Source organism: Eretmochelys imbricata, chromosome 13, assembly GCF_965152235.1.
Source record: "Eretmochelys imbricata isolate rEreImb1 chromosome 13, rEreImb1.hap1, whole genome shotgun sequence".
In the NCBI taxonomy this organism is placed as follows: domain Eukaryota; kingdom Metazoa; phylum Chordata; order Testudines; family Cheloniidae; genus Eretmochelys; species Eretmochelys imbricata.
This window is the reverse complement of record NC_135584.1, coordinates 22,243,880-22,270,460: the sequence shown is the minus strand read 5'-3', so window position 1 is coordinate 22,270,460 and position 26,581 is coordinate 22,243,880.

Genomic DNA, 26,581 nt, shown 5'->3' with positions numbered 1-26,581 from the left:
TCTCTAATATCCTGGGACCAACACAGCTACAACAACACTGCAAATTGGCTACCAAAAAACAGTTTTACTGCTAGAAACATTAAAAAAACCCTACTACATTTTCCTGAAAAGTCTTCCCTGTTACCAGAAACAAACTTCCAGGTGTTTGTTGAACTGCCTGAGGCAAAGTGTGGAGATAAAATTAACAAAGCATTTGTCAGGTGCACTAATGAACAAGTTTAAGGGTTTCAGAGTAACAGCCCTGTTCGTCTGTATTCGCAAAAAGAAAAGGAGTACTTGTGGCACCTTAGAGACTAACCAATTTATTTGAGCATGAGCTTTCATGAGCTACAGCTCACTTCATCGGATGCATACTGTGGAAACTGCAGCAGACTTTATATACACACAGAGAATATGAAACAATACCTCCTCCCACCCCACTGTCCTGCTGGTAATAGCTTATCTAAAGTGATCATCAAGTTGGGCCATTTCCAGCACAAATCCAGGTTTTCTCACCCCCCACCCCCCACACAAATTCACTCTCCTGCTGGTGATAGCCCATCCAAAGTGACAACTCTCTACACAATGTGCTGATAATCAAGTTGGGCCATTTCCTGCACAAATCCAGGTTCTCTCACCCCCTCACCCCCCTCCCAAAAACCACACACACAAACTCACTATCCTGCTGGTAATACTCATCCAAAGTGACCACTCTCCCTACAATGTGCATGATAATCAAGGTGGGCCATTTCCAGCACAAATCCAGGTTTTCTCACCCCCCACCCCCATACACACACAAACTCACTCTCCTGCTGGTAATAGCTCATCCAAACTGACCACTCTCCAAGTTTAAATCCAAGTTAAACCAGAACATCTTGGGGGGGGGGGGGTAGGAAAAAACAAGGGGAAATAGGTTACCTTGCATAATGACTTAGCCACTCCCAGTCTCTATTTAAGCCTAAATTAATAGTATCCAATTTGCAAATGAATTCCAATTCAGCAGTTTCTCACTGGAGTCTGGATTTGAAGTTTTTTTGTTTTAAGATAGCGACCTTCATGTCTGTGATTGTGTGACCAGAGAGATTGAAGTGTTCTCCGACTGGTTTATGAATGTTATAATTCTTGACATCTGATTTGTGTCCATTTATTCTTTTACGTAAAGACTGTCCAGTTTGACCAATGTAAATGGCAGAGGGGCATTGCTGGCACATGATGGCATATATCACATTGGTGGATGTGCAGGTGAACGAGCCTCTGATAGTGTGGCTGATGTTATTAGGCCCTGTGATGGTGTCCCCTGAATAGATATGTGGGCACAGTTGGCAACGGGCTTTGTTGCAAGGATAAGTTCCTGGGTTAGTGGTTCTGTTGTGTGGTATGTGGTTGTTGGTGAGTATTTGCTTCAGGTTGGGGGGCTGTCTGTAGGCAAGGACTGGCCTGTCTCCCAGGATTTGTGAGAGTGTTGGGTCATCCTTTAGGATAGGTTGTAGATCCTTAATAATGCGTTGGAGGGGTTTTAGTTGGGGGCTGAAGGTGACGGCTAGTGGCGTTCTGTTATTTTCTTTGTTAGGCCTGTCCTGTAGTAGGTGACTTCTGGGAACTCTTCTGGCTCTATCAATCTGTTTCTTTACTTCCGCAGGTGGGTATTGTAGTTGTAAGAAAGCTTGACAGAGATCTTGTAGGTGTTTGTCTCTGTCTGAGGGGTTGGAGCAAATGCGGTTGTATTGCAGAGCTTGGCTGTAGACGATGGATCGTGTGGTGTGGTCAGGGTGAAAGCTGGAGGCATGCAGGTAGGAATAGCGGTCAGTAGGTTTCCGGTATAGGGTGGTGTTTATGTGACCATTGTTTATTAGCACTGTAGTGTCCAGGAAGTGGATCTCTTGTGTGGACTGGACCAGGCTGAGGTTGATGGTGGGATGGAAATTGTTGAAATCATGGTGGAATTCCTCAAGGGCTCCTTTTCCATGGGTCCAGATGATGAAGATGTCACCAATATAGCGCAAGTAGAGTAGGGGCTTTAGGGGACGAGAGCTGAGGAAGCGTTGTTCTAAATCAGCCATAAAAATGTTGGCATACTGTGGGGCCATGCGGGTACCCATAGCAGTGCCGCTGATCTGAAGGTATACATTGTCCCCAAATGTAAAATAGTTATGGGTAAGGACAAAGTCACAAAGTTCAGCCACCAGGTTAGCCGTGACATTATCGGGGATAGTGTTCTTGACAGCTTGTAGTCCAACCTACTGCAATCTAAAGATTACACAATGAATTGTGCTTTCTCATGTTAAGGATGTTCGCTGCCCATCCTGTGAATGGACAGCTGCATGTGGGCACTTCATTGGGTGGCTAATGGGACAGACTGCACACCAATCAGAACACAGGATACACCTGTTCTCTGAAGTCTGCAGACTAATGAGGTAACAATGGGGCGTGATAACTCACCCCTCTGTGCTCGATTATATAGAGTCACTGCAGACCAATAACACTTCGTAAAAATCCTATAAGTTTTTGAGTCAATGAACCTGAAAAGCATTTAAAGGGCTGAAGCTCATCCTTGTGAGGTCAGGAGTGCCACTGGGGTAGCAAAGCTAAGGAATTATCTACACTGGAGTTTTTTTGAGCCCCCTTGGACGCTATGTTTACAGTACCACTTATGTTGGTATAACATATGTAGCTCGGGTGTGAATAAACCACCCCCTGAGTGACATAAAATTACACCAACCTAAGTGCCGGTGTGGACAGCGCTATGTCAGCGGGAGAGCATCTCCTGCCGACATAGCTGCTGCTGCTCATTGGGGGTGGATTAATTAAATTGACGGGAGAGCTCTCTCCCATCGGCTTAGAGTGGCTACACTAGAGTGCTTACAGTGGTGAAGCTGTGTCAGTCCAGCTGTGCCACTGTAAGCTCTCTAGTGTAGCCATAGTCTCAGACTGAGGTAAACTGCATTGGTACAAATTGTTTTCATGCACCAGTGCAGTGTGTCTGCATGCAGACCTTACATCAGGGCAGCTACGGTGGTGTAATTACACTGGTGAGGGGGTGGGGGGGCAACCTTTCATTGTAGACAAGACCAAAGGCCAGAAAGGGGGAACACTGGGCTAGTGCCAGTGGCATTTCGTACTAACTGACCCCTGGCTCACCTAATATTTTATCAGTGAAGGGTCAACCAGTGGATGTGGAGAATCTCCCTATCTTCATAAAAAGCCTGATCCTGGAAAGACTCCGTGTCCGATTCTCACTTCCACTAAGGCCTAGTGTAAATCTGAACTTCAGTTTTAGTTTCGTTGAAGTCCTGACTCAGCAAAGTACATAAGTATGCCATTTACTTTTAATTAAACTGTCCCTTTTCGGGCGCACACTTAAACACGGGCTTAAATTCCTTTGACGTCAAGGGACTTAAGCACATGCTTAAATGCCTTCCTGAATCAGGCCCTAAGTGGAAGGATGAAGGGTGGAACACAAGCCCCACTTCCTCCTTTCTTAGCCCATCCACATTTTTGGCAGAAAAAGCAGTAAAATATGTAGGAATCACCTAACAGGTTCCAGTTACTGCACAGTGGCCTGGCTTGCTCTCCCATGCAGTGATTATGCAAAATGTTCTGTTGCTTTGTGAGCTGAGACAGAGTCTGTTTTGATGTAGCATCTATACGCTAGAGGGGGAGGAGGGAAGACACTGGCATGGTGCCAACCGCTCTGGAGTTTTTTCTGATGATAAATGGTTCACAAGGAGTCAGCATGACCCGCCAAGTAAACCCAAGTGCTCTCAAAGAGCCGTGGGCTTCAGATCCTGCTGACAGACAAGCACTCCTTATCAGCTTCTCTGTTTAAACATACATTCAGAATGTGGGCACATAGACTGTCTGCTACAGTCAGAGACCAGGGGATGCCAGTAAAGTGTAATGGATTGGCAGATAATGTCCAGCCAGCTGAGGTCAAAGTCTGATTTCTGAAACTTTCTTCTGTTCCTTTGACCTCTGTAGAAACCTCACATCTCCTGATAGCAATGAACTCAGAGCAGAGCAAGTGCCCTTAGCTGTGGCTTCTGGCAGATCAGTTATGGCGTTATGAATAATACAATTAGATTTTGTCAACTCAGTGAATTTAAACTCCAATATTTGACTGATATAGGGGAGGATCTGAAGACTCCTGAGATACACCAACCAGTTTTTGCAGAAGTTGGTTGTTGGGGCTCAGTGTTAGAAAGAACATCTTTCTGTTAGTTTGCTTTTAGTGAATTCAGTGCAGGTGGAAGATTCTGCAATGATGGCCTTGAAACCTGAAGTGCCCTATTTCACCTCTGAATAGGTGAAGCAGCAGTGCAACGTGACCCTCACTCATCCCATCCAGTTTCACTCCTGTTCTAGTGGGGCCAGGTGTAGAGGTGATAAATTAGTTCAATCTCCATGGCTCATTCAGTTGTTGGCCTTTTTGCTGGGGGTGGCGGCAAGTGTGCGAATTGTGGTACAGACACCTGTTTACTCGATACCTGACCGAGATCTCCATTTCACTGCATTCATCAAATAGCTAGAGGAATGATGCCTGACCACGGCCTACTGATGATGAAAGGATTTACAGTCTGAAGATTTATTCCATGACTCATCCAGTGTGCTAGCACTTCTACCAGGAATAAAGCAGCACTTTAAAACAGTGGCCCTCCTAATCCATGGATATGGAGAATAGAAATCATTAGTCACTGCAGAAATGGGGTCTTCTTTGTGTAGCATCCTTCAAGCAAAACTCTAGAGTGGGTTGAACATTTTTGAACAAAAAGTATTTTCATTAAAAATATCCTCCCCCCCAAAAATATGAAACAAACCAGCAAACACTCCTCCCCGCTCCCCCTCCCCCCCCCCCAAAAAAAAAACCAAACCAAAACAAAACCCAACAACCTGTTGACTTTTTAAAGATGTTTTTGAAAGAAGTTGTTTTGGAAATTTTTGGTGACAGTTTTATCAAAATGTTCATCAAAACCTTTTTAAAAAACATTCTCAAAACTGCTATTGAAATAGTGTTAAATGAAAAATTTTGACAATAATTTCAATAAGAATGACATTAAACAGGTTTTGGGTCTTTTTATTGTTCACTGGCTTGGCAAAACACAGTTCAAAGTTCTTCATAAAATTAATATAGTTAAAGTTTGCATGCTAGAGTTATTCAACTATTTTGTACAATATAGGTAATGAACTAAACAAAACATATTATTTTATTTGTATTGTAGTAGTGGCTATATACTCAGGTCATGGATCAGAACCTCATTTCACTGGGTGCTGTACAATAACCATTCCTCCCGCCCCCCAATTATATTGACAGAGTGATTGAGAAATGAAGGTGTAGATCAGGGAGAAAGTTCATTTTCAGATGAGAGTTGAAAAAAGGATTATCAGAATCTTAGCTCTTCCTTTGCCTCGGGCTTGGGCAAATTGCTTCAGCGCTCTCCCTCATCACATCCCCATTTCTGAAATGGGGGAACAGTTGCCTATATTAAAAGGATGTTGTGAAGTGTAATTAGTTACAGGAAATCTGCAAATGGAAAGTGCCATATTATTGCAAAGTATGATTAATAATAATGATTATGATCAGTGTGTGAAGCCCATTGAGTTGGTGGAGCAATGTTGTGTGGTAGACGGGACCCAGGAATGGGAGTCATCTGCTGGGGTTCTATGCTTGGCTCTACTGTTGTATGAACGTAGGCATATCACTTCACCTCCCATTTGATGCATCTCTAAAATGAAGATGCAGATGAGATATCTCATACGGGTAAAAAGAAGTATCTTTAATATTATACAATTAGATGGGAATCAGGTGCTGAGACAGAGGCCATGAGGTAGGCTTCAGCAGTCCAGAGAAGGATTCAAAACTAAGAATGCTAATTAGCTGCATGGGTGAAGGGTCTCTTGTTCTTTCAGGTTCTCTAGTTAGTTCTTTTGTTCACTCCAACATCTGACATGCATATTTGATGTTGTGAATGGAGATCCATGCACGTGTAAAAAGTGTCAGTGCTAAGACCTACCCCTATGACATGCATGTCCTAAAATAAGGCTTGCAATAGGTCATTCGGAGATTTTCCCTTTTGCACAGCTTCCTCTTCCAGCTGCCATTTATGCACTTGCAATGGCTTCCCCCCAGTTTCTACCATACCAAGAAAAACAATTGTTCTGTCCAAACCAAAGTGCCCCTGGGAGCAGATGGAGATGGTTTCTGAATTTTTCACTTTTTTTGCTTTCCCATCCCGTGTTTGCGCTTTAAGAAATTGACGTTGAGAGAAGGGAAAAAAAAACAAGCAAACAAAAGTTGACTTTTGTTAAACGACTGACACTTGGCAGTTGTGTGGAGGTCACAGTGCTCAGTCAGTGTCAGCCTCCATTCCCCAGAGTTGTATCCTGTAATGTATTTATTTATCATTACAGACGGCCAAATTTTTTTTTCCCCTTTCAGTTTGTTCTGTCCAAGGCCGCAGGGTTCTGACAGAGATCAACAGTGTTCCTGCAGTGATGAAGCAGCTCGTCAAAAGCTGAATTAGATGTTAAATCTTTCAGACGTTGGGGAGGAGGTAGAGGGAGGGGAATCGCATTGTGCTAAAAATTTATCATGTGTTGTTTCCTGTGAGATAATGTATAGAAGATTTGTTATGGTGCAAGTTTCAAACTGCTGTTTCAGGGCTACAATGTCTGCTAAGCTTATGATGTATTTGATCCTTTCTAAAAGGCTTCCTTCCCCCTCTACCTTTTGTTAACTTGTGTGTCTTAGATATGGGTGGATATTTAAAATACTCCACTTAGCTGGATATTGAAAGTAGCTTCAAAATATGGTTGGGTAAATGGCTAAATAAGCCTGGGAGGTGTAAAGTTCAAAGGAACTAGGATGTCTCATTGGGAATGGTGAGACCTGGTTTCCATCCCCAGCTTTTGCCTTTAAATCCCTGTGGAAAACACTCCTTGTGTTCTCAGCTTTTGATGAAAGAAATGAACATGGTGTTACATGAGGTTACATGAGGTGTTACATGAGGTGTGGGGTGCATGCAAATTCACATACTGGTTTTGGAAAAAGGAACCTACGTATCATATGATGAGAGTCTTCGGCAATGCCTTAAATGGAGGACTCCTCTTCTTAATATTCAAGGAGCAAAGAGCTGATCTTCAAGTTTACATAATTGTCATGCTGTCTGGAGTGGCTCACAACCGTGACTGAGGGCCTACCTCAGGGCAGACTGTCAAAAATAGAGTAGACATCCCAAACTGGTGGTGTGGTCTGCAATAAGATTTCACCAAGCCAGTAATGTGAACACCAGGATCTCTGGAACAGTCTGACTATAGTGTCAGACAAAGCCACCTTAGACTCTCCAGTCTATCTTGCCACCCAAACTGGACTTACTGATAAATGGTGACTTACACCAAAAATCACACCGCATTCAGGTTGCTTCCAGTCCCAAGAGACTAGTCATTTAGTACAGATCAATTGGTACCCTTGATTTTACATCAGACACATGTAGCCAATCCTGTAATAAACTATCTAAAGGTTCATTAACTAGGAAAAAGGAATAAGGGTTATTTACAGGTTAAAGCAAGTGAACATGTACATTCAAATGAGTTACCATCTCAGTCCTAAGAGTGACAGAGTTGTAGTGATCTGTCAATTCAAAGTGTCTTTCAGGGCAGACCCAGGAGGCAGCTCCTGGGGATCTCTGGCCCTTCCAAGTTCTAACGGCCGAAATGATGGAACATTTTCCCTTGGCTTTGTTTTTATTTCCTTCACTCAGCTTCCAAGCCCACAGGAGGAGCTTCCTTGTATGTAGCATTTCCCAGGTGCAATAGGGCCATTAACCAATCTTTTTTATTGGGCTGATCCTTGATGGGCCATCTGATTTTGATAGTTCTTCTGGATGGGGGGAAGGAGGAGGGGATGATCCTCATGCCTGAGTTCGCAAGTTCACAGCAAACATTTTCAAAGTTATAAAGCAAAACTTGCAAGATTTCTTATAGCACGGAATGCAGACATTACAAGTGAGATTAATGCATGCAGCAATTTACAAGCATTTCATAGTCTAAACACTAAATACATTCTTATACGGTTGATACCTATTTTGAACAAAACTAACATACAGGTGACCTAGTGTGGGCTTCAGCTTCGAGATTGTCAGTTCTTAGCTAATGCCTGCAGCCTGGGCAAGAGCTGGGATCTGGCCTGCCATCGTCACACATGTGTATTTCAAAAGGATTGTTCTGTAGCAAAATTGGGCTTTGTCTCTTAGAGTCTCGGACATTCCGATTATAAATGTGGCTTCTTTCCTTGTATAAAGTTAAGCCACTTCTCACTACTTCCCCCTCCCCTTCACTTAAAAAGCTAACTAAATGGGGAATGGATGTCTTGGAACAGCTGTAAACCATGGCACCACCACCACCATGGCACCACCAAAGGCTGCATCAGCATGACAAGAGCTGGACTCGGGGGGGGAGGGGGGGGGTTATCACAGATAGCTGAGGTGGGAGGGGATGCTGATGGTATGGGATTGTTGTTTTGTTGCATTTGAAGTGGATGGGGCCCTGGCCTTTTTTCTCTCTATCTCTTCTCCTCCTCCCTGTCTGTTTCTGGGGTGAAAGTCTCATGGGATGAGGGCAAATTAAAGATTAGACCCTTCTTACACCCCTACTTTCTGAGTGTAGTAGCAAGGGGTGGACCGAATAGGGTGGGACTCTCGCTAACGTATGAGAGTGAGAAACTCATCCTTGGAATGGAACACATCCTGGTGGGATTAATACCATCTGGGGGTAGAAGATTCATGGGGTTAGGAGGTGGTGGGATGGGTTGCAGGGCCTGATTGACAACTGGGGTGTGTGTGTGTGTGTGATTGTGTCAGATTGTGTGTGAGAGATTGATAGGTAGAATTTCTCACAGTAAGTACATGACTCCAGTGCTCTGGGATCTGTACTGGCTCCCTATTGGCTTGTGTGTGGAGTTTTGACTTATAATGCCCTAAATGTCTTGGTACCTGCTTATTTGAGAGACTGCCTTGTTGTCCTTCTGGTACTGCTGCAACTGCAGCACTTGGGCAGAAGTCCTTTCAGTGTAAGAGAGGGAATGCTGCCTGGGTGTTCTCACCTGAACTTGAAAATTCACGCCTTCTCCCCGGACTGAAAGAGCCCACATACATTGACCTGCAGGGCATGTTGTCAAGTCCTTCTCTTTTCCCAGGCCTTTGGGGAGTGGTTGTGAATGCTGTGGGCTTGAATTTATGCACTAAGGGCTGAGATTTTTCACTGGCATGGTTTCTGCTCCTTCCTGGGCTTTTGGGAGGCTGCTGAGGGTTTTTTGGTTTGGGTGACTTCGCTTGTATTTTCAATACATGGCAAAGATACTGAGAGTCCTGGAGGGGCACCTTTTTACATTTTGTATTAAACTACGTAAATACATTCAATATAGGTCATTTCATTTCTAGGTTGGTGGTTCAAATCCAGCCATGCTTGGTAGCAGAACAAGTCAATCAGTAAAAACAAAACAAAAAAAATATACGCGCCAAGTTTTGACTTGTTCTGATGACTAGGGTCACAGTGTTGGTTATGTGCGTGTAATCAGGCAACAGCCAGAAATTCATGAAAAATATGTGTGAATCCTGAAGGTTTCATAAACGTTGGCCTGAGTGATTATTTGCCTTTGGGTGAGTGAGTGGGATATTGGTTTACTCAATTATCATCAGACAAAGTGCTAACTAAAGCCGAGATATTGTAATGAGTTCTCTTTAGGTGCAAGACTTATGATTCTATTCTAAGTACAGGGCCAAAATTCTGCCCTCGTTGACACCAGTGCAACGCCTTTGGCTCAGCATAATCATTACTGCTTTTGACGCATGAGAAAGAAAGAATCCAGCTTGACTTTCAGATCCTACACTGTTTGCAGGGCCAACAGCTGGATAAATAATCTTGTTATTCAAAACTGAGCTATTATAATAATGAAGTAATGAAACACAATAATAATGGCACAATGTCAGCTTCCAGAGTATAACTGCACTTAACAGTGAGTAAAAACTGCTGAATACAAATCTACTTGCACTTATAAGTTAGCAACTTTGGAATAGCAGGCCAAAGTGAACCTTAAACTAAAACTAGTAGCAATACAAGGCATACAGTATTTCAGATCTACCTTGCAGGTAATCATAAATGACATTTTAAACATTTTTGATATGCCTTTCCTTCATTTGTGACTCTTTAAAATCCCCCACTTCTTTCGCCCCATCCACATAAAAGTGGATCATTTATTATTGTTGTTCTTTTGTTGCTGTGCATAGTACTTGCACACAGAATATGCTGAACAAGAAAGACATGGCTTGATTTGCCTACTGCTCAAATTTTGCACCAGTATGACTTAGTGGAATTACTCCTGATTTACGCAAATAGATGTGAAAGAGATCAAGGCCACAATCTACATCCTAAAGGCTGCAACAGGTGCAGTGCAGTTAACAGAATCTGTAATCACTAAACTTTAAACAGAGGGCAAAATCTTAATTTTATCTACCTTTCAGCTAAGGATTATTCTTATCCAAATATTGATGCCTCTTTAGAGACTTATAAATGAATGAATAATCACTCTGTGGGGGAAATAACACAAGTCATCTCCTCCAGAGCCACAGACCACATGTTTCTAATTTTTAACTTGCATTACCTAGAATATCTCCTACTTACCATAGATTGTTCAGTCCAGTCCTGAAACTATACTAAATGCAATAGGACTCTTTAGGAGTAAAATTTTAGTACTGAGGGACATAAATGATCCTTCTAGAGAATATACAATTACTGGCTTGCAGAATAAAATGAAATTGCAATCGGAGTTGGTAGTTTTTGTCAACAATTTTCCACATAATTTTTGAGTTTTTAGTGGAAAAATATCAAATGCCAAAATACTGTCTCATGTTCCCCATCTCAGCTCCCTGGTCAGACTACATTTCCAATGATGCAAAGAGAATGCTAACACAAACATAAAATTCAACATAAAAATATAAGTGTCCTAGCACAGTGGATTGGAATGGATGAGTTAGCAATCAGGAAAACCAAAGGTTCATCTCTGTAAATGAGAAACCACAGTTGTTTGCAGAAGATAATTGTCCTTTGAGATTTGTGGATGAAAGGCATTATATATAAGTACAAAGTGCTTTACAAGTATTATTTAAATAGTGAAATAATAAATTATCTTATCCCCATTTTACAGATGGGGAACTGAGGCATAAAAAAGTTAAATGACTTGCCCAAGGACACACCGAGAGTGGCAGAACTAATAGATCCTAGGAGTCCTCCTATCTGGTAGTGCTCTGCTCTGCTGTCTAGAAAGGTAATGACATTCTAGAAATGAAAGATTAATGTATTGTCAGCTAATGAAGCAATTTCATTTTGGTTACAAATAGTACTTCAATTTGTATAAGGGCCTGCATTTTCAAAACCTAGCCTCTAGCACTATGCACACAACTTGGGGAGCACAAAACCACTTGAGCGTGTACTTTTACTTTCTGCGCACAAGAGTTCACACATACAAATTCCATTTGCATGTGAAGAATAGAATGCACATTTTATTTCCACAAGCGCATGTGGAAAACATCCGTGTGCATGTGAAAATGTGTGTGAACTAAGAAGTGCATTGATAAACAGAAGGCCCGGTTGAGGTCTTTTGTGAAAATCTGGCCTTACATGATACATGTTGAAGGCTGCTGTTGGATGTCTCTATTCCTGTACCTTTCCTAAACAAATAAAGCTTTTAAAACTGTAAAAATAAAAGCAAGGTAATTTGGATAGTACGACAATCAGCCATGGCCTAGTGAGAGTGGGAGATATGGTTTTCATCCCCGCTCCCTGCCTTTCCCTCTGTCCTTCAGTGACATGAGCACAGTGAAAGCAGACAACTTAGCCTTAAATAAATAACTTTGTGTAGCTCAATAATGAAAATAGCCAGTGGCATTAGTAGGTGCTGTGTTGAGTTTTAACAGTGGTAGAATTAAAGCAGGAAAACCAGGTGTTCTCTGGGACTGTTTAGGGATTAGAGAAACTAAAACTTCCCCGTTCACATTCTGGGACATATGGATAAATTTAGTTTTGACTGAAAATTTGTAATTTCTGCTGGTGAACTCTGATTTTTGTGTGAATGTGGCAACAATAATAAAATTATTTCCATGCTCCCACATGAGAAAATCAACATATATGTCATTTATATTGCAAATTGATAATTTTCCACCTGCAAAAACTGCCTTTCATCATTGCAATAAACTTGGTAAGAGAATGTGATTATATTGCTTTTTCATACATGCAGACAGACATGCATGTTTTGTTTTTTTTTATTAAATTTATTTTCACATGCTTTTTGCACAGATTTAATTCTAGCTTCCCACTGTTAAATCACTTAAAATAAGCAAAATGCTAGAAACAGGAAGCAGAACTGGCTGACTGGTGCTTAAAAAGCTGAATAATAACGTAGAGAGAAAACTTCCTGTGTATCGTTTGATCCTTGGGCTTCAGACATAATTAAGTTGTATAATCAGCTGACCAATCAAGGGCAACTTGGCATGTGAGTAGAAACCAAGAAACTATTATTCTGTGGCAAAACAGCAACCAAGCCAACTCAGGTATGATACAAATCATATACTTGCAAGAATGAGCCTCTGATTGGTATGGTACATTAGTGATGGGTGATTTCCTAAATGACTACCTTCAAAAGCAGTGGGGTCATTTTTGTTTACAGTGTGGGTAAGACCATGATGTCGTCACTGCAGCAAGGGTGAAAAATGCATTCAAGAAAAAGCAAACCACCAAAAAAACTGAATTTCAATTGGAACAGCTAAATCTCAGAAAAGGACAATGTAATATACCTGATTGAATAATATATCCTGGCACTCAGTGGATCAGACAGAGTACAGTAGTAACGGTTATTGTTCTGTTGAGTAAAATTCGTAGGCTAAGTGTATGGATCATTAACAGTGTTAGGATGCTGCGCATACACATCTCTCTGGGCAAGTTTCTCATACATATCACCTGTAAGAGTAAAGGAAACCATCATATTTACAATATCTGTTGTGCAGTCCATCGGCCTCGTGAGATGGTGGAATAAGAAAAGCTTTGAGTACAGAACTTTCCATGAGGCAGAGGACTAGTATTTGTTGTCTCATGAAATCTGGCCCAAGCCAGAAGCTCAGCCAATCAGAGACATTGCATGAAAAAACAAAGACCCAAATGAGAATGACACTATAAACGCTCCATATTAAAAGGAGGAACACTGAGTGGGATAGGATTAATTTATTTAATATGTATAAGATTTTCTATAATCTCAGTATCACCAATTCTAAGATCAGAGAAAGCAGAGCACATTTGAGGTGGAAGTAAATTTCAGTCTAAGATGAGTGATGCACCTCATAACCAGTTATATTGAGAAGGGATGCTTCTTACAGTGATATTCCTCAGTAAATCCTAGCAGATACGACTACAACTTCTATAGCAACTATGAAATATGCAATGAAATGTGAAACTCTTGAAATCAGATAGTTCATTGCAGGTGCAATGGGGTAGACGATGGCAGCCTTCACGCGGCCCACTCTGTTAAGTGAGAAATCACAACTAATGCCAGCAACTCGGCGACCCAACATCACTCAGCGATCTCCCAGTCATCAGAGCCACAATTAATAAATTCTGCTACTGCTGATATAGCCATTTGGCTCAATCAACTTCAGATGAAATTGTAGTTGCTGATCTACACCAGCCATACAAAAGAAGAAGTTGCATTGTATGAAAAGGCCTAATTTCATAGAATGCTTATGAAATTTCAGGAGGTTTTGCTTCAAAAATGGGGAAATGGTCTTATTTCCAAGTGAAAATTTCTGGAATGTCAAATTTTGAAATTAGAAATTTTTGTTCAGATGATCCATTTTCTCCCTCAAAATATGTGCAAACTGGACATTTTTGCATGTTTTTATGCAAAAGACCCAATTCATTTAAGTGTGGGCTTCAGTTGTGTGTGGCACTTATTTTCACTTCAGAGAAAATTTTACCCCAAATGTAGAACTGAAAAGTACTTAGATGTGTATTGGAAAGAAATACTATGCTGTCAGGTCAATAAAAGAAGAGAATAATTAGGTGATCTCCCAACACCTTATGTTTCTGAGGCTTACATTTTCAAAAGTGACTTGTGATTTTTGATGCCCAACTTGAAGAATGTTAAAGAGGCCAAAGTTACAGAAAGTGCTGAGCACCCACCCTGGAAATTAGGTCCCATTAAGGTGCCTCTTCTTGAGCACCCAAAAACTGAAGCACCCCAAATTGCTGGACATTCTTGAAAAGACAGGCCTGAATGTGCACTGTGAATGAGATGTAATAACTTTTTACTGTTGTTTTTTAAAACAAAGAACATATCTGGGGCTTATCTTTTGCATGACCATCACTTTGTCCCAAGGTATAGGGGAGTAACTAAAAAAAGATTTATTTTCCTTTCTGCTACTGATTCAGCTAGAGTCGACTTTGACCTGGCCTGGTGCCCATCCACCTTTATTCCAGATGTTACCATGGCGAGCCTCTAGGGCTGTAACCAGGCAACGATAGGGAAGAAGGCCTTGCTGGCTCCGGGCCTAGAAACAGGAAAAACAAATAGGAGGATATCTTGAGTCTTCTACTTGTATTAGTTTCCCAATCTTGCTTCCTCTGACGTTTTATTATTTTTGTGATAGAATAAGGAGGGTTTGATTTCAGCTGTGCACTCATACAAAAGCCTGCTAACTGCTATGGACTCTTGGTATGGTAGGGCTGTAGCTGCCTCTATTGATCCTAATTTAAAGCTGTAATTGCAAATAAAAACATCATTATTTCCCTAGCTACCTTAATTGAAAGGATTGATTCACGGGAGCAAAGCATGATAAGAACTTCTACACGGGCCAGGTGCTTATAGATGATTTAACACCTTCATTTCAGCTCCAGCTGCAATCTCTCTCACACACAAAGGAATATTGGGGAGATGGGAGGGTGGAGGAGAACTTTCACGTGTTTTAACATGTGCGCAAGTCTTTGTTCATCATTTGAAATGAGGCCTGGTTTGCCAGTGACTATTTATAGCCTGCAAGAAGTTCATTGGCCTCACCTCCCAGGTGGTAGGATTGGCTATCGAAGCCATATTTATATCCAACCCTTTTGCATTCACACTCCACTGGTGTGCAAATAGTACTGTGATGGGTCACAATAAGTGTAGAAAGGAGAATATTATGAGCATGAATTTGCTGAATAGACTGAACTACCATTAATTATACCCCACAAACTTTGATTCCTTTCCTCTTTTACCCGTAGATGTAATGTGGGCTGATTTAACCTTGCAATATTCAGTTGTATAATCCCAACCATGGACCCAGCTAGTATGAGGTCATTACATCTAGAGACATATGTGGTACCAAATCTTCTTCAGGGAGAGACGAAGTAACTATTTTCCCCAATGACTGATACTCTGAGGTGATCCCTTAAAACCTGTTCTGTCTTTGGGATGTTACCAAAAATGCATTTTAGGTGGTGCAGTCAGTGAAGCCCTTCAGCCCGACTTCTACTCTACCTGAGGTCACAAACCAGAAGTTCTTGGACTCAAATCGTTACAACTATTCATTATTATTTCATAATATTTGTATTTAATTATGAAGTGCCATAAGTGTGAAAATTGGATCCACAAATGGTAAAATCAAAATAACAGAATGGGTATCCCTGTTTGGAAGAGAAGTGAATGGCTATTACTGACTGAAAATCCTACAGCAGACTTGTAATGCAAGAGGGCTCAGAATCAGAGTCCCCCATATGAAACCCTTATTGCTGAACTTTGGGAAAAGTCTGGATCAAGATCCAAACTTTGTACTTATCTCTATAATGAAACCAAGATGGAACACTGAATCCAAAATCCCTCAAACCTGTGGAAGGCTGGGATTGGAATCTTCATTAGGTCTGAATTTTACAGCTCAGACCCATCTCCAAATACCTAATTCCCAAAAAAGAAAAGGACTTTAAAAGAAAAAAGGAAGAAAAAGAAAAACCTTGTTATTGTTAGGCCTGGCAGAATTCAATCTTTATTTATAATTTTGACATATATCGATATGCATTTTTAAAATGTTTGTAGATTCAAATTTTCACAGTTGTGGGAAATTATGGGGGGTCAGACAATGGAGTGGGGTCAGGCAATAATTATTTAATGATAGTAGGTTTCAGAGTAGCAGCCGTGTTAGTCTGTATTCGCAAAAAGAAAAGGAGTACTTGTGGCACCTTAGAGACTAACCAATTTATTTGAGCATGAGCTTTCATGAGCTACAGCTCACTTCATCAGATGCATACCGTGGAAACTGCAGCAGACTTTATATATACACAGAGAATATGAAACAATACCTCCTCCCACCCCACTGTCCTGCTGGTAATAGCTTATCTAAAGTAATCTTATCTTTAGATAAGTAACCTGAAGATTACTTTAGATAAGCTATTACCAGCAGGACAGTGGGGTGGGAGGAGGTATTGTTTCATATTCTCTGTGTATATATCAAGTCTGCTGCAGTTTCCACGGTATGCATCTGATGAAGTGAGCTGTAGCTCACGAAAGCTCATGCTCAAATAAATTGGTTAGTCTCTAAGGTGCCACAAGTACTCCTTTTCTTTTAATGATAGTAGACATTGAGATTCAAAAATTTAAAGCTTTATAACCATTAAAGTACAAATTGTCACCCTCAGATGTCAAAATATACAGCGTAACTAGCCTTAAAGCAACTCTGGTAAGTTTTCAAACAGATTTTTTTTCTCACTTTGCCTACCTGTAATGTTCAATTATTATCTATGGAAGTATTTTTTCCGTTTGTGTGAGTACGGTGTAATCGACATTTAGCGACAAAAATGCAGTCCTTTCAAGACTATTTATTGTCGTTTTTTTCAGGTGAACATGTTGTGATTATATTCAGCTAGAAAATTCACTTTCTCATTGGTTACAGCTGAGTGATACTACAACAGCAGCAGAATATGTACAAATTAAACTGTTACAGTGAACAAAGGCAAGGTATAACAATATCATAAAAATTACCCACACTACAGTATGACTAATGCTGTGTGAAATGCACTCATTGGTGAAATGATGTCTAGCTGTAGCTTAAGAAGTTATGTTCATGGAGATAATGGTTATAGAACATAGATAAGGGAAGGAAAAAATAAGAAGCGTGAAAGAAAAGGTGTGGCAAGGACAGCAAGAGATTGTGGGGCTGGGGAGGGTTGTAATAGAGGAGTTTGAACTTGAGGGAATTATGTTGTTTCAGAAGATTAAGGGATGTGGCAAGAATTCAATTGTGTTAAAATAATAAATGGTTTTCCCTACATACACACTCTGAGTGCATAGGTGCTGAAACTAAGGATGCTGGGGATGCTGCTGCACCCCCTGGCTTGAAGATGTAATAACAACCCAAATACATGGTTTCCACCTTCAGCACCCCCACTATGAAAATTGTTCCAACAGCACTCTCTCTCTCTCTCTCTCTCTCTCTCTCACACACACACACACATTCTCTAAAACTAGGAATGTTTATCATATGTAAAAATACAGGCTCGACAATTGTTAATTATTCTCTAAAGCAAAACTGTCATGGAAATTTATCAACATATACTTGCTTGTTTTTTATCAGGAAAAAAACAGAATAAAATATCAATCAATTAATGATAGTTTACCGATCTGTCCAAAACCAACCAAGCAACCAAAAATACCTTACCCTTCTCCCAGGCAGTTGGATGAGTAGAATAAATTTTAATATTAACTATTGTTTAGTTGGGCCACATCCTGAGGGCCTCCCCTGGATTTGCTCCATCTTCTTTCAATTCTTCCTCAATTAAGTTACCTTTCCATGAAGTTACTTTCCATGAAGTCCATAGAAAGTTTGTCTGTGCAAGGACGAAGTAAGAACCACAATATTGGCCCATTAAATTTATTTTACTCTCTATATGTGTAACTTACATTTGGAAAAGATTGTCCAGTGACCCTGAGTGCCGATTAAATGCTCTTCTAAGTCCTGTCAATCTGGATCACAAAATGGAACCCTCTGGAATAATTTATTAAAAGTTAGGAAGTTGATAGCCATTATGTACCTTTTTTGAGATTCAGTTATCTGTTACTTGAAGCTAGAGACTGAGCTCTGATACTGTTGAAAAATCTTAAGCTTCAAGGAGAGACATTCAAGAGTTTATGTGGAACAACTGATCAACTACCATGTGGACATGTGCCCTACCTCACCACCTGGTTCGGCTACAAGCCCAAACTTAGGTCAAATTCACCAAACATTTCCCTTTTTGGCAAGCCCAGTGATTCCTTTGATCACACTTATCCCAGTTTATAGTTTTGTGTAGAAAATGGAGGTGAAACTTCGCTGCAGAGCTTAACAGAACCTAACATCCTCAACGTTGAAGGCTATTCAGATCTGAAGGTTTCGTTTGGCCCTTTGTTGAGATAGGTACATAGAGATGGGAAGTTTCCATCAGGAGCTGAACTTTCCTAAAATGTTGGGGCTGTTCAGATCTGGGGTTTCAGTTGGGGTCCAAGTCTTATAGTAAAATCTGCATGCATCTGAAGAAGTGGGTTTTCTACCCATGAAAGTTTATGCCCAAATAAATCTGTTACTCTTGAAGGTGCCACTGGATTCCTCATTATTTTAGTAAAACCTGGGGGTTTCCTCTGAGTTTTATTTTGATTTTTTGGGGGAGTTTCCGGAATCATCAAGAGTCACAGCTTTTGCTCTAACCAACTGCTTCCTGCTGCCACAAAACAACTTCCCATGAACTCCCTTGAAATGAAACTGCCAAATCTCACACAACCCTGGTGACAACCGTCATCATACTACACAAAACCCACTTTCTTCACTGCTGGGGGACGGTTAGCATGGCCGAACTTGAACATACTGAGTCCAAGAACCAGGTACTAGAGTCACCAGTCTCTCCATGTACCTCTGCTTCTATCTTTTACATTTCTGTGGTGGCTGCACCACAGAAGAATCTCCAACCCTCCCCTCTTCACCTGGAAAATAAATTTCAGCCTTTTGCTGCCTGTAAGGGAAGATGAACTTATTCTTTTCAGTTTTGATAGGAGTATGTACAATAATGTCGAAATCCCAACCTTAAAAAGGGGGAGCTGCACCTTGGGAGCTGAACTGGTTTATATCTATGCTGATCCTCTTCTTTCTCTCATCTGTAGCCCCTTAATGGCTTGACAAGAGAAATATAGGGAAGATACAGCCATCTGATTAACAGTGACGAATGGGGGTGAGGGATGAGAGAGAAAGGGAGAGCAGTGTGGCTAAAAGCCAAGTTCCAGCAAGAAACAGAATATCTGGCTTCCTCTAATCTCTAGAGGAAAATTAAGCTACAAAAACCTTTTGTGGAAACTTTGCACGCGTTCAGTACCATTGGCATGTCTGACAGAAATAACTGATATATTATTTAGTTTATATGATACAGGTTTAAAAGCACAGTCCTCCCCGCCCACCAAAAAAAAAATAAATAAAAAAACAGTTGCACTCACTCATGCTCTTATGAAACTTTCCTGTGGGCAGTGAGGAATGGTTACATGCGAAATATGTATTTGCAAACATTTCCCCATCACAGACCTCAATGCTTCTCTTCAGGGAAATGTTTCACTTGGGAGAGACTTCCACTCACACTGTGCTTTGCCCTGCCTTCTGAACACACAGAGGACACACATATGGACATATATGCTTCTTTTGGAGATGATAATCATTCATAATACCTAGCTCTTGTATAACAATTTCCATCAGTAGCTCTCAAAGCCCTTTGCAAGGAGGTCAGTATCACTAACCCCATTTTGAAAATGGGGAAACAGAGGCACAGAGCAGTGATATTACTTGCCCCAGGGACACCCAGCAGGACAGTATCAGAGCCAGGAACAGAACCTGGTCTCCTGCGTCCCAGTCTGCTGGTCTCTCCACTAGATAACATTAGCTGGACACATTATTCTGTGGAAAGCTGGCAGCAAAACAGGACAAAATGTTTGTGGACACTTTTTTGCAATTTTCCCCCTTGTTTTTTGTCATCAAAATTCAAAATTCTGATGAAAAATGTCTTCAAAATTCAAAAAATGGTAGAGTAGCTCTGAAACTGTGTTCTCAATGTCAATTGAGTTAGCTCAGAAACAGGTGTAAGTGAGAGAAGAATCAGGGCCTGAGTGTATGAAATACATTAATTGTTTTAACTAATTAATCACATTGATTGAGATGAAATGGCATATATATGGTGTGTTAATATAAAGTATTTATGAAGCATATATCTCTCCTGAGGTCTAAAATGTACAGTTAGCAAGATACACATCCCTCCCATTGCAGGTGTACCTCAATGGGTTTTTGTGTTTTTTCAATAAAAAAGGATGGTGAAGTAACATAAATCTTTCTCATCTCACCCTATGCTCTGTATGTGAGAGATTATGTTTAAAGAAATGTTGTTTTTTAAAAGTATGCAACCAGTTCTGAGTAAAAGGAGCATTAAAACAATGGTAAATTTCTGTTTCAATATGTCCTTCTGCTTTGAAAATATCCAGATAAGAGACACATAGACAGAAATTTTAAGAAAAAATGACCCCTCCTAACCTAGATGATAATTCTGAATGTAAATATAGTATTATTTATTAACCTTGGAAAAAATATATATGCCTAGGTTTTTTGGGAGATTTACTTATAAGCAACCTTTGATTTCATAATTTTACATTATATATATAATGTAAAATTATGAAACCAAAACGTTGCTTATAAGTAAGTCTCCCAATAAACCTAGGCATCCAGTTATATGAACTGGTTATAAGTAGCTATTAGAAAGCTTACACAGAACCTAAGTAGCTATTAGAAAGCTTACACAGAGCTTGGGCCAGCCATGTCCACCTTAGTACAGAGCATGCTGCTCCACTGCAGAAGAGGTGCTCAGTACCTCCATGGCAGGCACCATCAACCAGCTCAGACCCAAGGGAGGGAGTGCTGCTGTGTGGGATCCATATGAGGAGTAGGGCAGGATAGGAGGAGTTGGGGGAGGCCAAGGACAGACTGGGACACACACCAAACACATGTCCCTTCACATGGAGATGAAGGCAGAAATATAATATGTTCCCATCTTTCCATTCCCCCTTTAGCAGTGGAGAATCCCCTTTGAAGGAAGTCACCAGTGAGGGTAGTTTAGCTGTTACAGTTCCACCCCTTCATAGGTTTTGCCATTGAAGGGTCACTGTGATTGCTGTGTATTTAGCCACTGTACCATAGTGGGAGCAGTAACATCACTATGCTTCAGAGTAACAGCCGTGTTAGTCTGTCTTTGCAAAAAGAAAAGGAGGACTTGTGGCACCTTAGAGACTAACCAATTTATTTGAGCATGAGCTTTTGTGAGCTACAGCTCACTTCATCGGATGCATCATGCTCATGCTCAAATAAATTGGTTAGTCTCTAAGGTGCCACAAGTACTCCTTTTCTTATCACTAAGCTTAAGGCTGATGAGCTTCCCATTTAAAAGATATTTTTTCTAAGTGCTGTGAAATCCACATGCTAACTCAGATTGTCTTTAATATTACAGAGCCTCATAGGGGCCCAGGTTATTATAAAGTGGTGTAAACAGCTTGAATGTTGAGTATTTGCCATCAGGCCATACAGTTAAAAAGAAATGAAAAAAACCCCAAACTTAAGGAAATCATAAGCTGTTTGTGGGGATTGTGTGGGCAGCAGAAGAGGCTAGTTCATCCTTACACTTGGCTATTTAACAGGTTCATATAATGAATTAGAAAATGAGAATTCCTTCAGGTCTGAAAGGATGTTTAAGGTACTGAAGTTGGAAAGTCTATATAGTGTAGTTGAATAACATAGTTTAGCTCTTTATGTTCATCTGGTTGGCTATGGTTTTCTTTTGCTGATCTCTAATGCTAATGGCAAATTAGGTCTGTGGAGGAGGAGAAAGAACAGATCCCCAGACTCCCCAACATTTAGTTTTAAGTAACTTTTCCCCCAACCAACACTCCAGAAGGCCCCTTCTCCCAGGATTCATTCACCAGCCCCAGCTGAAAATTTTCCATGCAATGGAACATAACAGCCATGTTTACCTGCCTTTTCCCCTCTAGAATTTTATTTTACTTTGGCCTCGGGGACCTCGCTGCCAACCAAAACACAACATGGGTCTGAAACTGAATGCTGCCCATGGCCATCCACAGATGATCCCTACACTAGACAGAGAGGTTTGTGTTTGTGTATGTGCGGGTGTGTGAAAACAGATGTATGTTATCAAGAATAATTGAGGCTATTCGGAGTGTCACAAAATGGACAATTTATGGCCAGTTTTGGTATTTACTCAGACCAAAGAAGTGACTCAGGTCACTATTAAAAACTTACTGCTTTGTTTATTTTAAAAAAGAAACAGGGAGTTCCAGCTGATGAAGAAAGATACTAAGAGAGGATAATTAAAGGGAAACAATCTTTGATGTTTGTCTTATTAAACAGTTTCTTCTTGTTCTGTCGTGCTGCCCCCCTCCCCCTCTTTAAAAGCAAAGCTGCTGCTGGGAATGGAGTGAGTGGGTGGCTGCATGGGCATTTAGTTTATTCACTTCCTGTACTGAGCTCTTAGACCTCTCATTGTACCAAGTGGTTAACTACAGAATCCCTGACATACTAGATCCTCTAGGAATGAAGCCAGGGGGTGCATTTGGGGTCATCTGCCTATGTAGCTGTTCTTAATACTAGAGCTTGTTGAAAGAATTCTAGTACTGAAATACTTTGATTTAGAAATGTTGCTGCAGTATCCCGTGGGAGTTGTAGTTGTAGTCTCATGCTCCCTATTCTCCTTTACAGCTGGGCTTAGGTTTAGGTGAACCCCCACTTTTCTGGTGAAACTGTTTTCAACAGAATTTTTTACCTGTCCTATTTCTCACCCCTTCATTTTACTTCTCTCTATAAATACAGTGCCTGTCAAACTCCTTGTAAACCAGCTTCCATCTCACTCTGATACTAATTTAACAATCAGTAAAATACCTGCTGTATAACATTGAAAGAGAAATGTAAATAAGCATGTTATTAATGCACCGGTATGTGATCTCTTTCTGAATTTGAGCAATTTCCTATGCAGTATCCATTATTTTCTATTCTATTGTGATCCCATTGAATCTAATTTTCCAATACACGCTGATCACGTGTGTCTCCATACCTCTTTAGAACTGTTCATCTTTATTCTCTGACACTGATCGCCTCTAGGCACGCTCTTAGAATTTGCCATCGGTTTTGAAGGTGCAGGCCCTGCCATAGGAAACTACTGTTCCACAAATTTAGCAATATTTACAAGAAAATCCAATATTTTACTGTATTTATAAGGATCCCAGAGATCAATTAATTTGAGGAGTAAATACCTTCCTTACCTTTGGATCCTTATAACTTCTGAGAATAGCATACTTCATAGGAATATGTTTTTCTTTCCCTGAGCAGATAATTTCTTCAACAAGTCTAGTATGCCTACATTAGACAAAGAACTGGTGCTCTAGAGGAAGGTGAAAACCCACATAATGCACCCCATAACTAGTGAATATGAAGAGGGGAAATCCTTCCTGACCCTTATGGAGATTGTATCATACTGCCCTGAAGCATAAGATTTAATAATATGCTAGTTTATAGCCTGCCTACCTATAAATATTGGTCCATTTTTTTGACTGCTGTTGAGCTGTACTCAGCACAGGTCATGAAGAGGTGGGAGAAAGGAAGGTAACTGTACTCTCCCCACGTATCTCTCACCCCCAGTTTTGGGAGAAGACTGGTCCTTGTCACAGTCTCGACCAGCTTCAATGCTTCCTTTTAGATATTGGCAGTTGCAATAGTCTTCAGGGACCAGGAAGACATTGCCAATGCATAGTCAGTGCTCCTACCATGCTCTCTTCCCTCTGTCATGCCCCCTATTGTGGGTTGTGGCATAGGGTCAGTTACGACAGGTGTTCATCACAGAGGGATTAAGTCATACCATGGAGTACTCAGCTAGCCACTTACACCAGCTTTAAACCAGCTTTGCATTACTGGAACAGTTCAAAGCTGATATCTCGGGGGCCAGGGTCATTCCGTTGTGTTTGGCCATAAAAACATGCATCCCCTTTTAAGATTCATCTACAGTTAGAGAAGAGAGCAACCAAAAACTTGGATCAAAACACCCTACACTTTTGGGGATTGACATCCAAACATGGCCCTGGAATTGAATATGGACTGAACCAAACCTAGCCCTGAACACCCCAGAGCTTTGGAGTATCCAAAACGAGGCTCCCCTTTAACTCCATGACTTCCAGCATCACTCTAGCTCCAGAAAGCATTATGCCTCAGGGAAGTATGCTCTGTCTTGGGTCACATGCATGCAGGGGGAACAACCTGCTGGGTTTCCATTCTGTGCCCAATCAGGTCTATCAACTGGTGTAGAAGAGAGAGTGGGCCATGCCTCCACCTCCTGCTTTTCTCTTCCTCTCCTGCTCTTTCTGGGATGGCTTGGACCCCACGGTGATGCTAGGAGGGTCAGTCTCTCTATTCTCAGGAGACCACAGGGATCGTATCTGTTACTGGCTCTTGGGGCATAAAGGAGCAGGAGGTTTTGTGCCCTCTCTGTCTTGGGCACTCATGCAGGGGCTAATGCTCTCTATCCACTGAGTGACCTCCTTGCTCTCATGCAACAGGACAGTGTAAAGAATGAAAGTCCAGTCAAAGTACCTCTGTCGCCTTCCTCATTTTATGGTCTTCATTCCATTCCTCTGTAATGTTTTCCTTTAGAGTCCTCCATTTCAATGAGCTCCAGGCCAAACACTCCTCCCCCCTCCCCCCCGCCTGCCCCACGCCACATGCTTTGGCTGGAGAACCTTGACAGAGGCTCTGTTGACTGTGGTCAGGGCGCAGCAGCAAACTGTGACTCTGAGGAAGAGCGGGTAAACAAACACCTAGGAAGCAGCATCTGGGAGAGAACTGTTACTAAGGCTCTCTGCCGTGACACTATGGATTAATCACTTCGTTCATACAAATGCACATTTCCTGGCAGTGATGAAGCTGGCCTGGAATCCAGACCTGTTCTTCTCTAGGTAGTGCCATTATCCTAAAGTGCTTTTATTGATCTGTTGACTCTCTGTCTCCCTCCTTCTCTTCCTCTCCCCACCCCGCCAAGCTCCTAAATGCTCATATCTTGTCTCATACAACCAAGGTATTTTAAGGGGCGAACAATGATTTCGAAGTCAGATTAGACAAGCTGAACTTGACCAGTGTGAAAGCAGATATCCCCTGAGTGACATCTATTTCAGACCAATGAAGGATCTGTCTGCATTTGCCAACAGTACTTTCTTCATTCTCCCTCTCATTCCCCCCTTTTTTATTTGTCCCTATGATCTTGAAAATTTGAAAAATGGAAGAGATTAATTTCAAAGCCACCATTCAGCCAAGTGCGCTTCTCCTCTGTACCAACAGAAGAGGTTAATGCTTTATTATAGTGCTTTATATTTAGTTGGTTAATACAAAATATAATACAACTATAATAATACATCTATATGTAGAGCAATATTAAATGCTGAGATTTTACAAAAAAATTACTCCCTAAGACCCATGGAAAGACAACCTCTTTAGACCCCTTTGAAAAATTGCAGCCTAAATATATTACTGTACACTAGTACAGTATATTACAGTAACCCTAGCTGCTTCTCCATTTCAGTTGTGAGTAAAGTGAGATAGGTAGGTGGGCAGGTAGATAGATAAGGTTGCAATTCAATTTTATCTTTTTTTTTTTTTTTGCTGAGCAGTACTGGGGACTGCATGGGTTGCAAGCATCTTTGAGACTGGGTGTGAACACAGCCTTCAAGTAACAAAATTTCAGGATAAAAACCTAAGACAAAGGGGGCTCTGCACCTGCTCAGGAGTTTTAGTCTGGGTGGGCAGAAGGACTTTTGCTGTGTATTGTTTTGAGTAATGTGTTTGTGAGGGAAACGAGAACAGAAAGAGACAGTGATTAAAAAAAAAAAAAAAAAAAAAAAAAAAAAGCAAGAAAGCCAAGCAGCAGCCAGTGAGCATGGTGTGTGAGCCTGGACGAAACTAGAGAGAGAGAGGTTTTTTGGGTCTGGTGTTGACTAAAGGGTGGAACTGTAAGTAAAGGAACTGCTTTTGTTTCTGGTTCCTCCTGCATTCAGAGAAGCAGGATCTTGTACATTCCTTATAAACAAACTAAATTGCATCCAAGAAAATCCCAGACTCCATCATCAGTTTCTACCCCCAAGCTTGAACTTTGACTAGCTGCTCAGGTCAAAAAGGGGCAACATTATTAGCAAATAGTTAGTAACCAAAGGATGGCTTTGAAAGATTGGTTGATTTATTCTGATCTGTTATTTCAGAATGCCCAGTTTCTCAGCTTCCTAAAAGATTCTCTTCACTTCCAAATAATAATATGTTTGATAACTAATGAGTTAATGTCAAGGAAGTGGTTTGAACATTATGCAGGGTCATATAAAACACTATCAAATGCTAAGTATTGTTATAATTATGTGTTTAGTACCTTGAATCCAAGGATAACAAAGTCCTTTATAAAGCTTCATTAAGCCTCAAAAGACTTTCAGTATGGGATGTGGTACAAT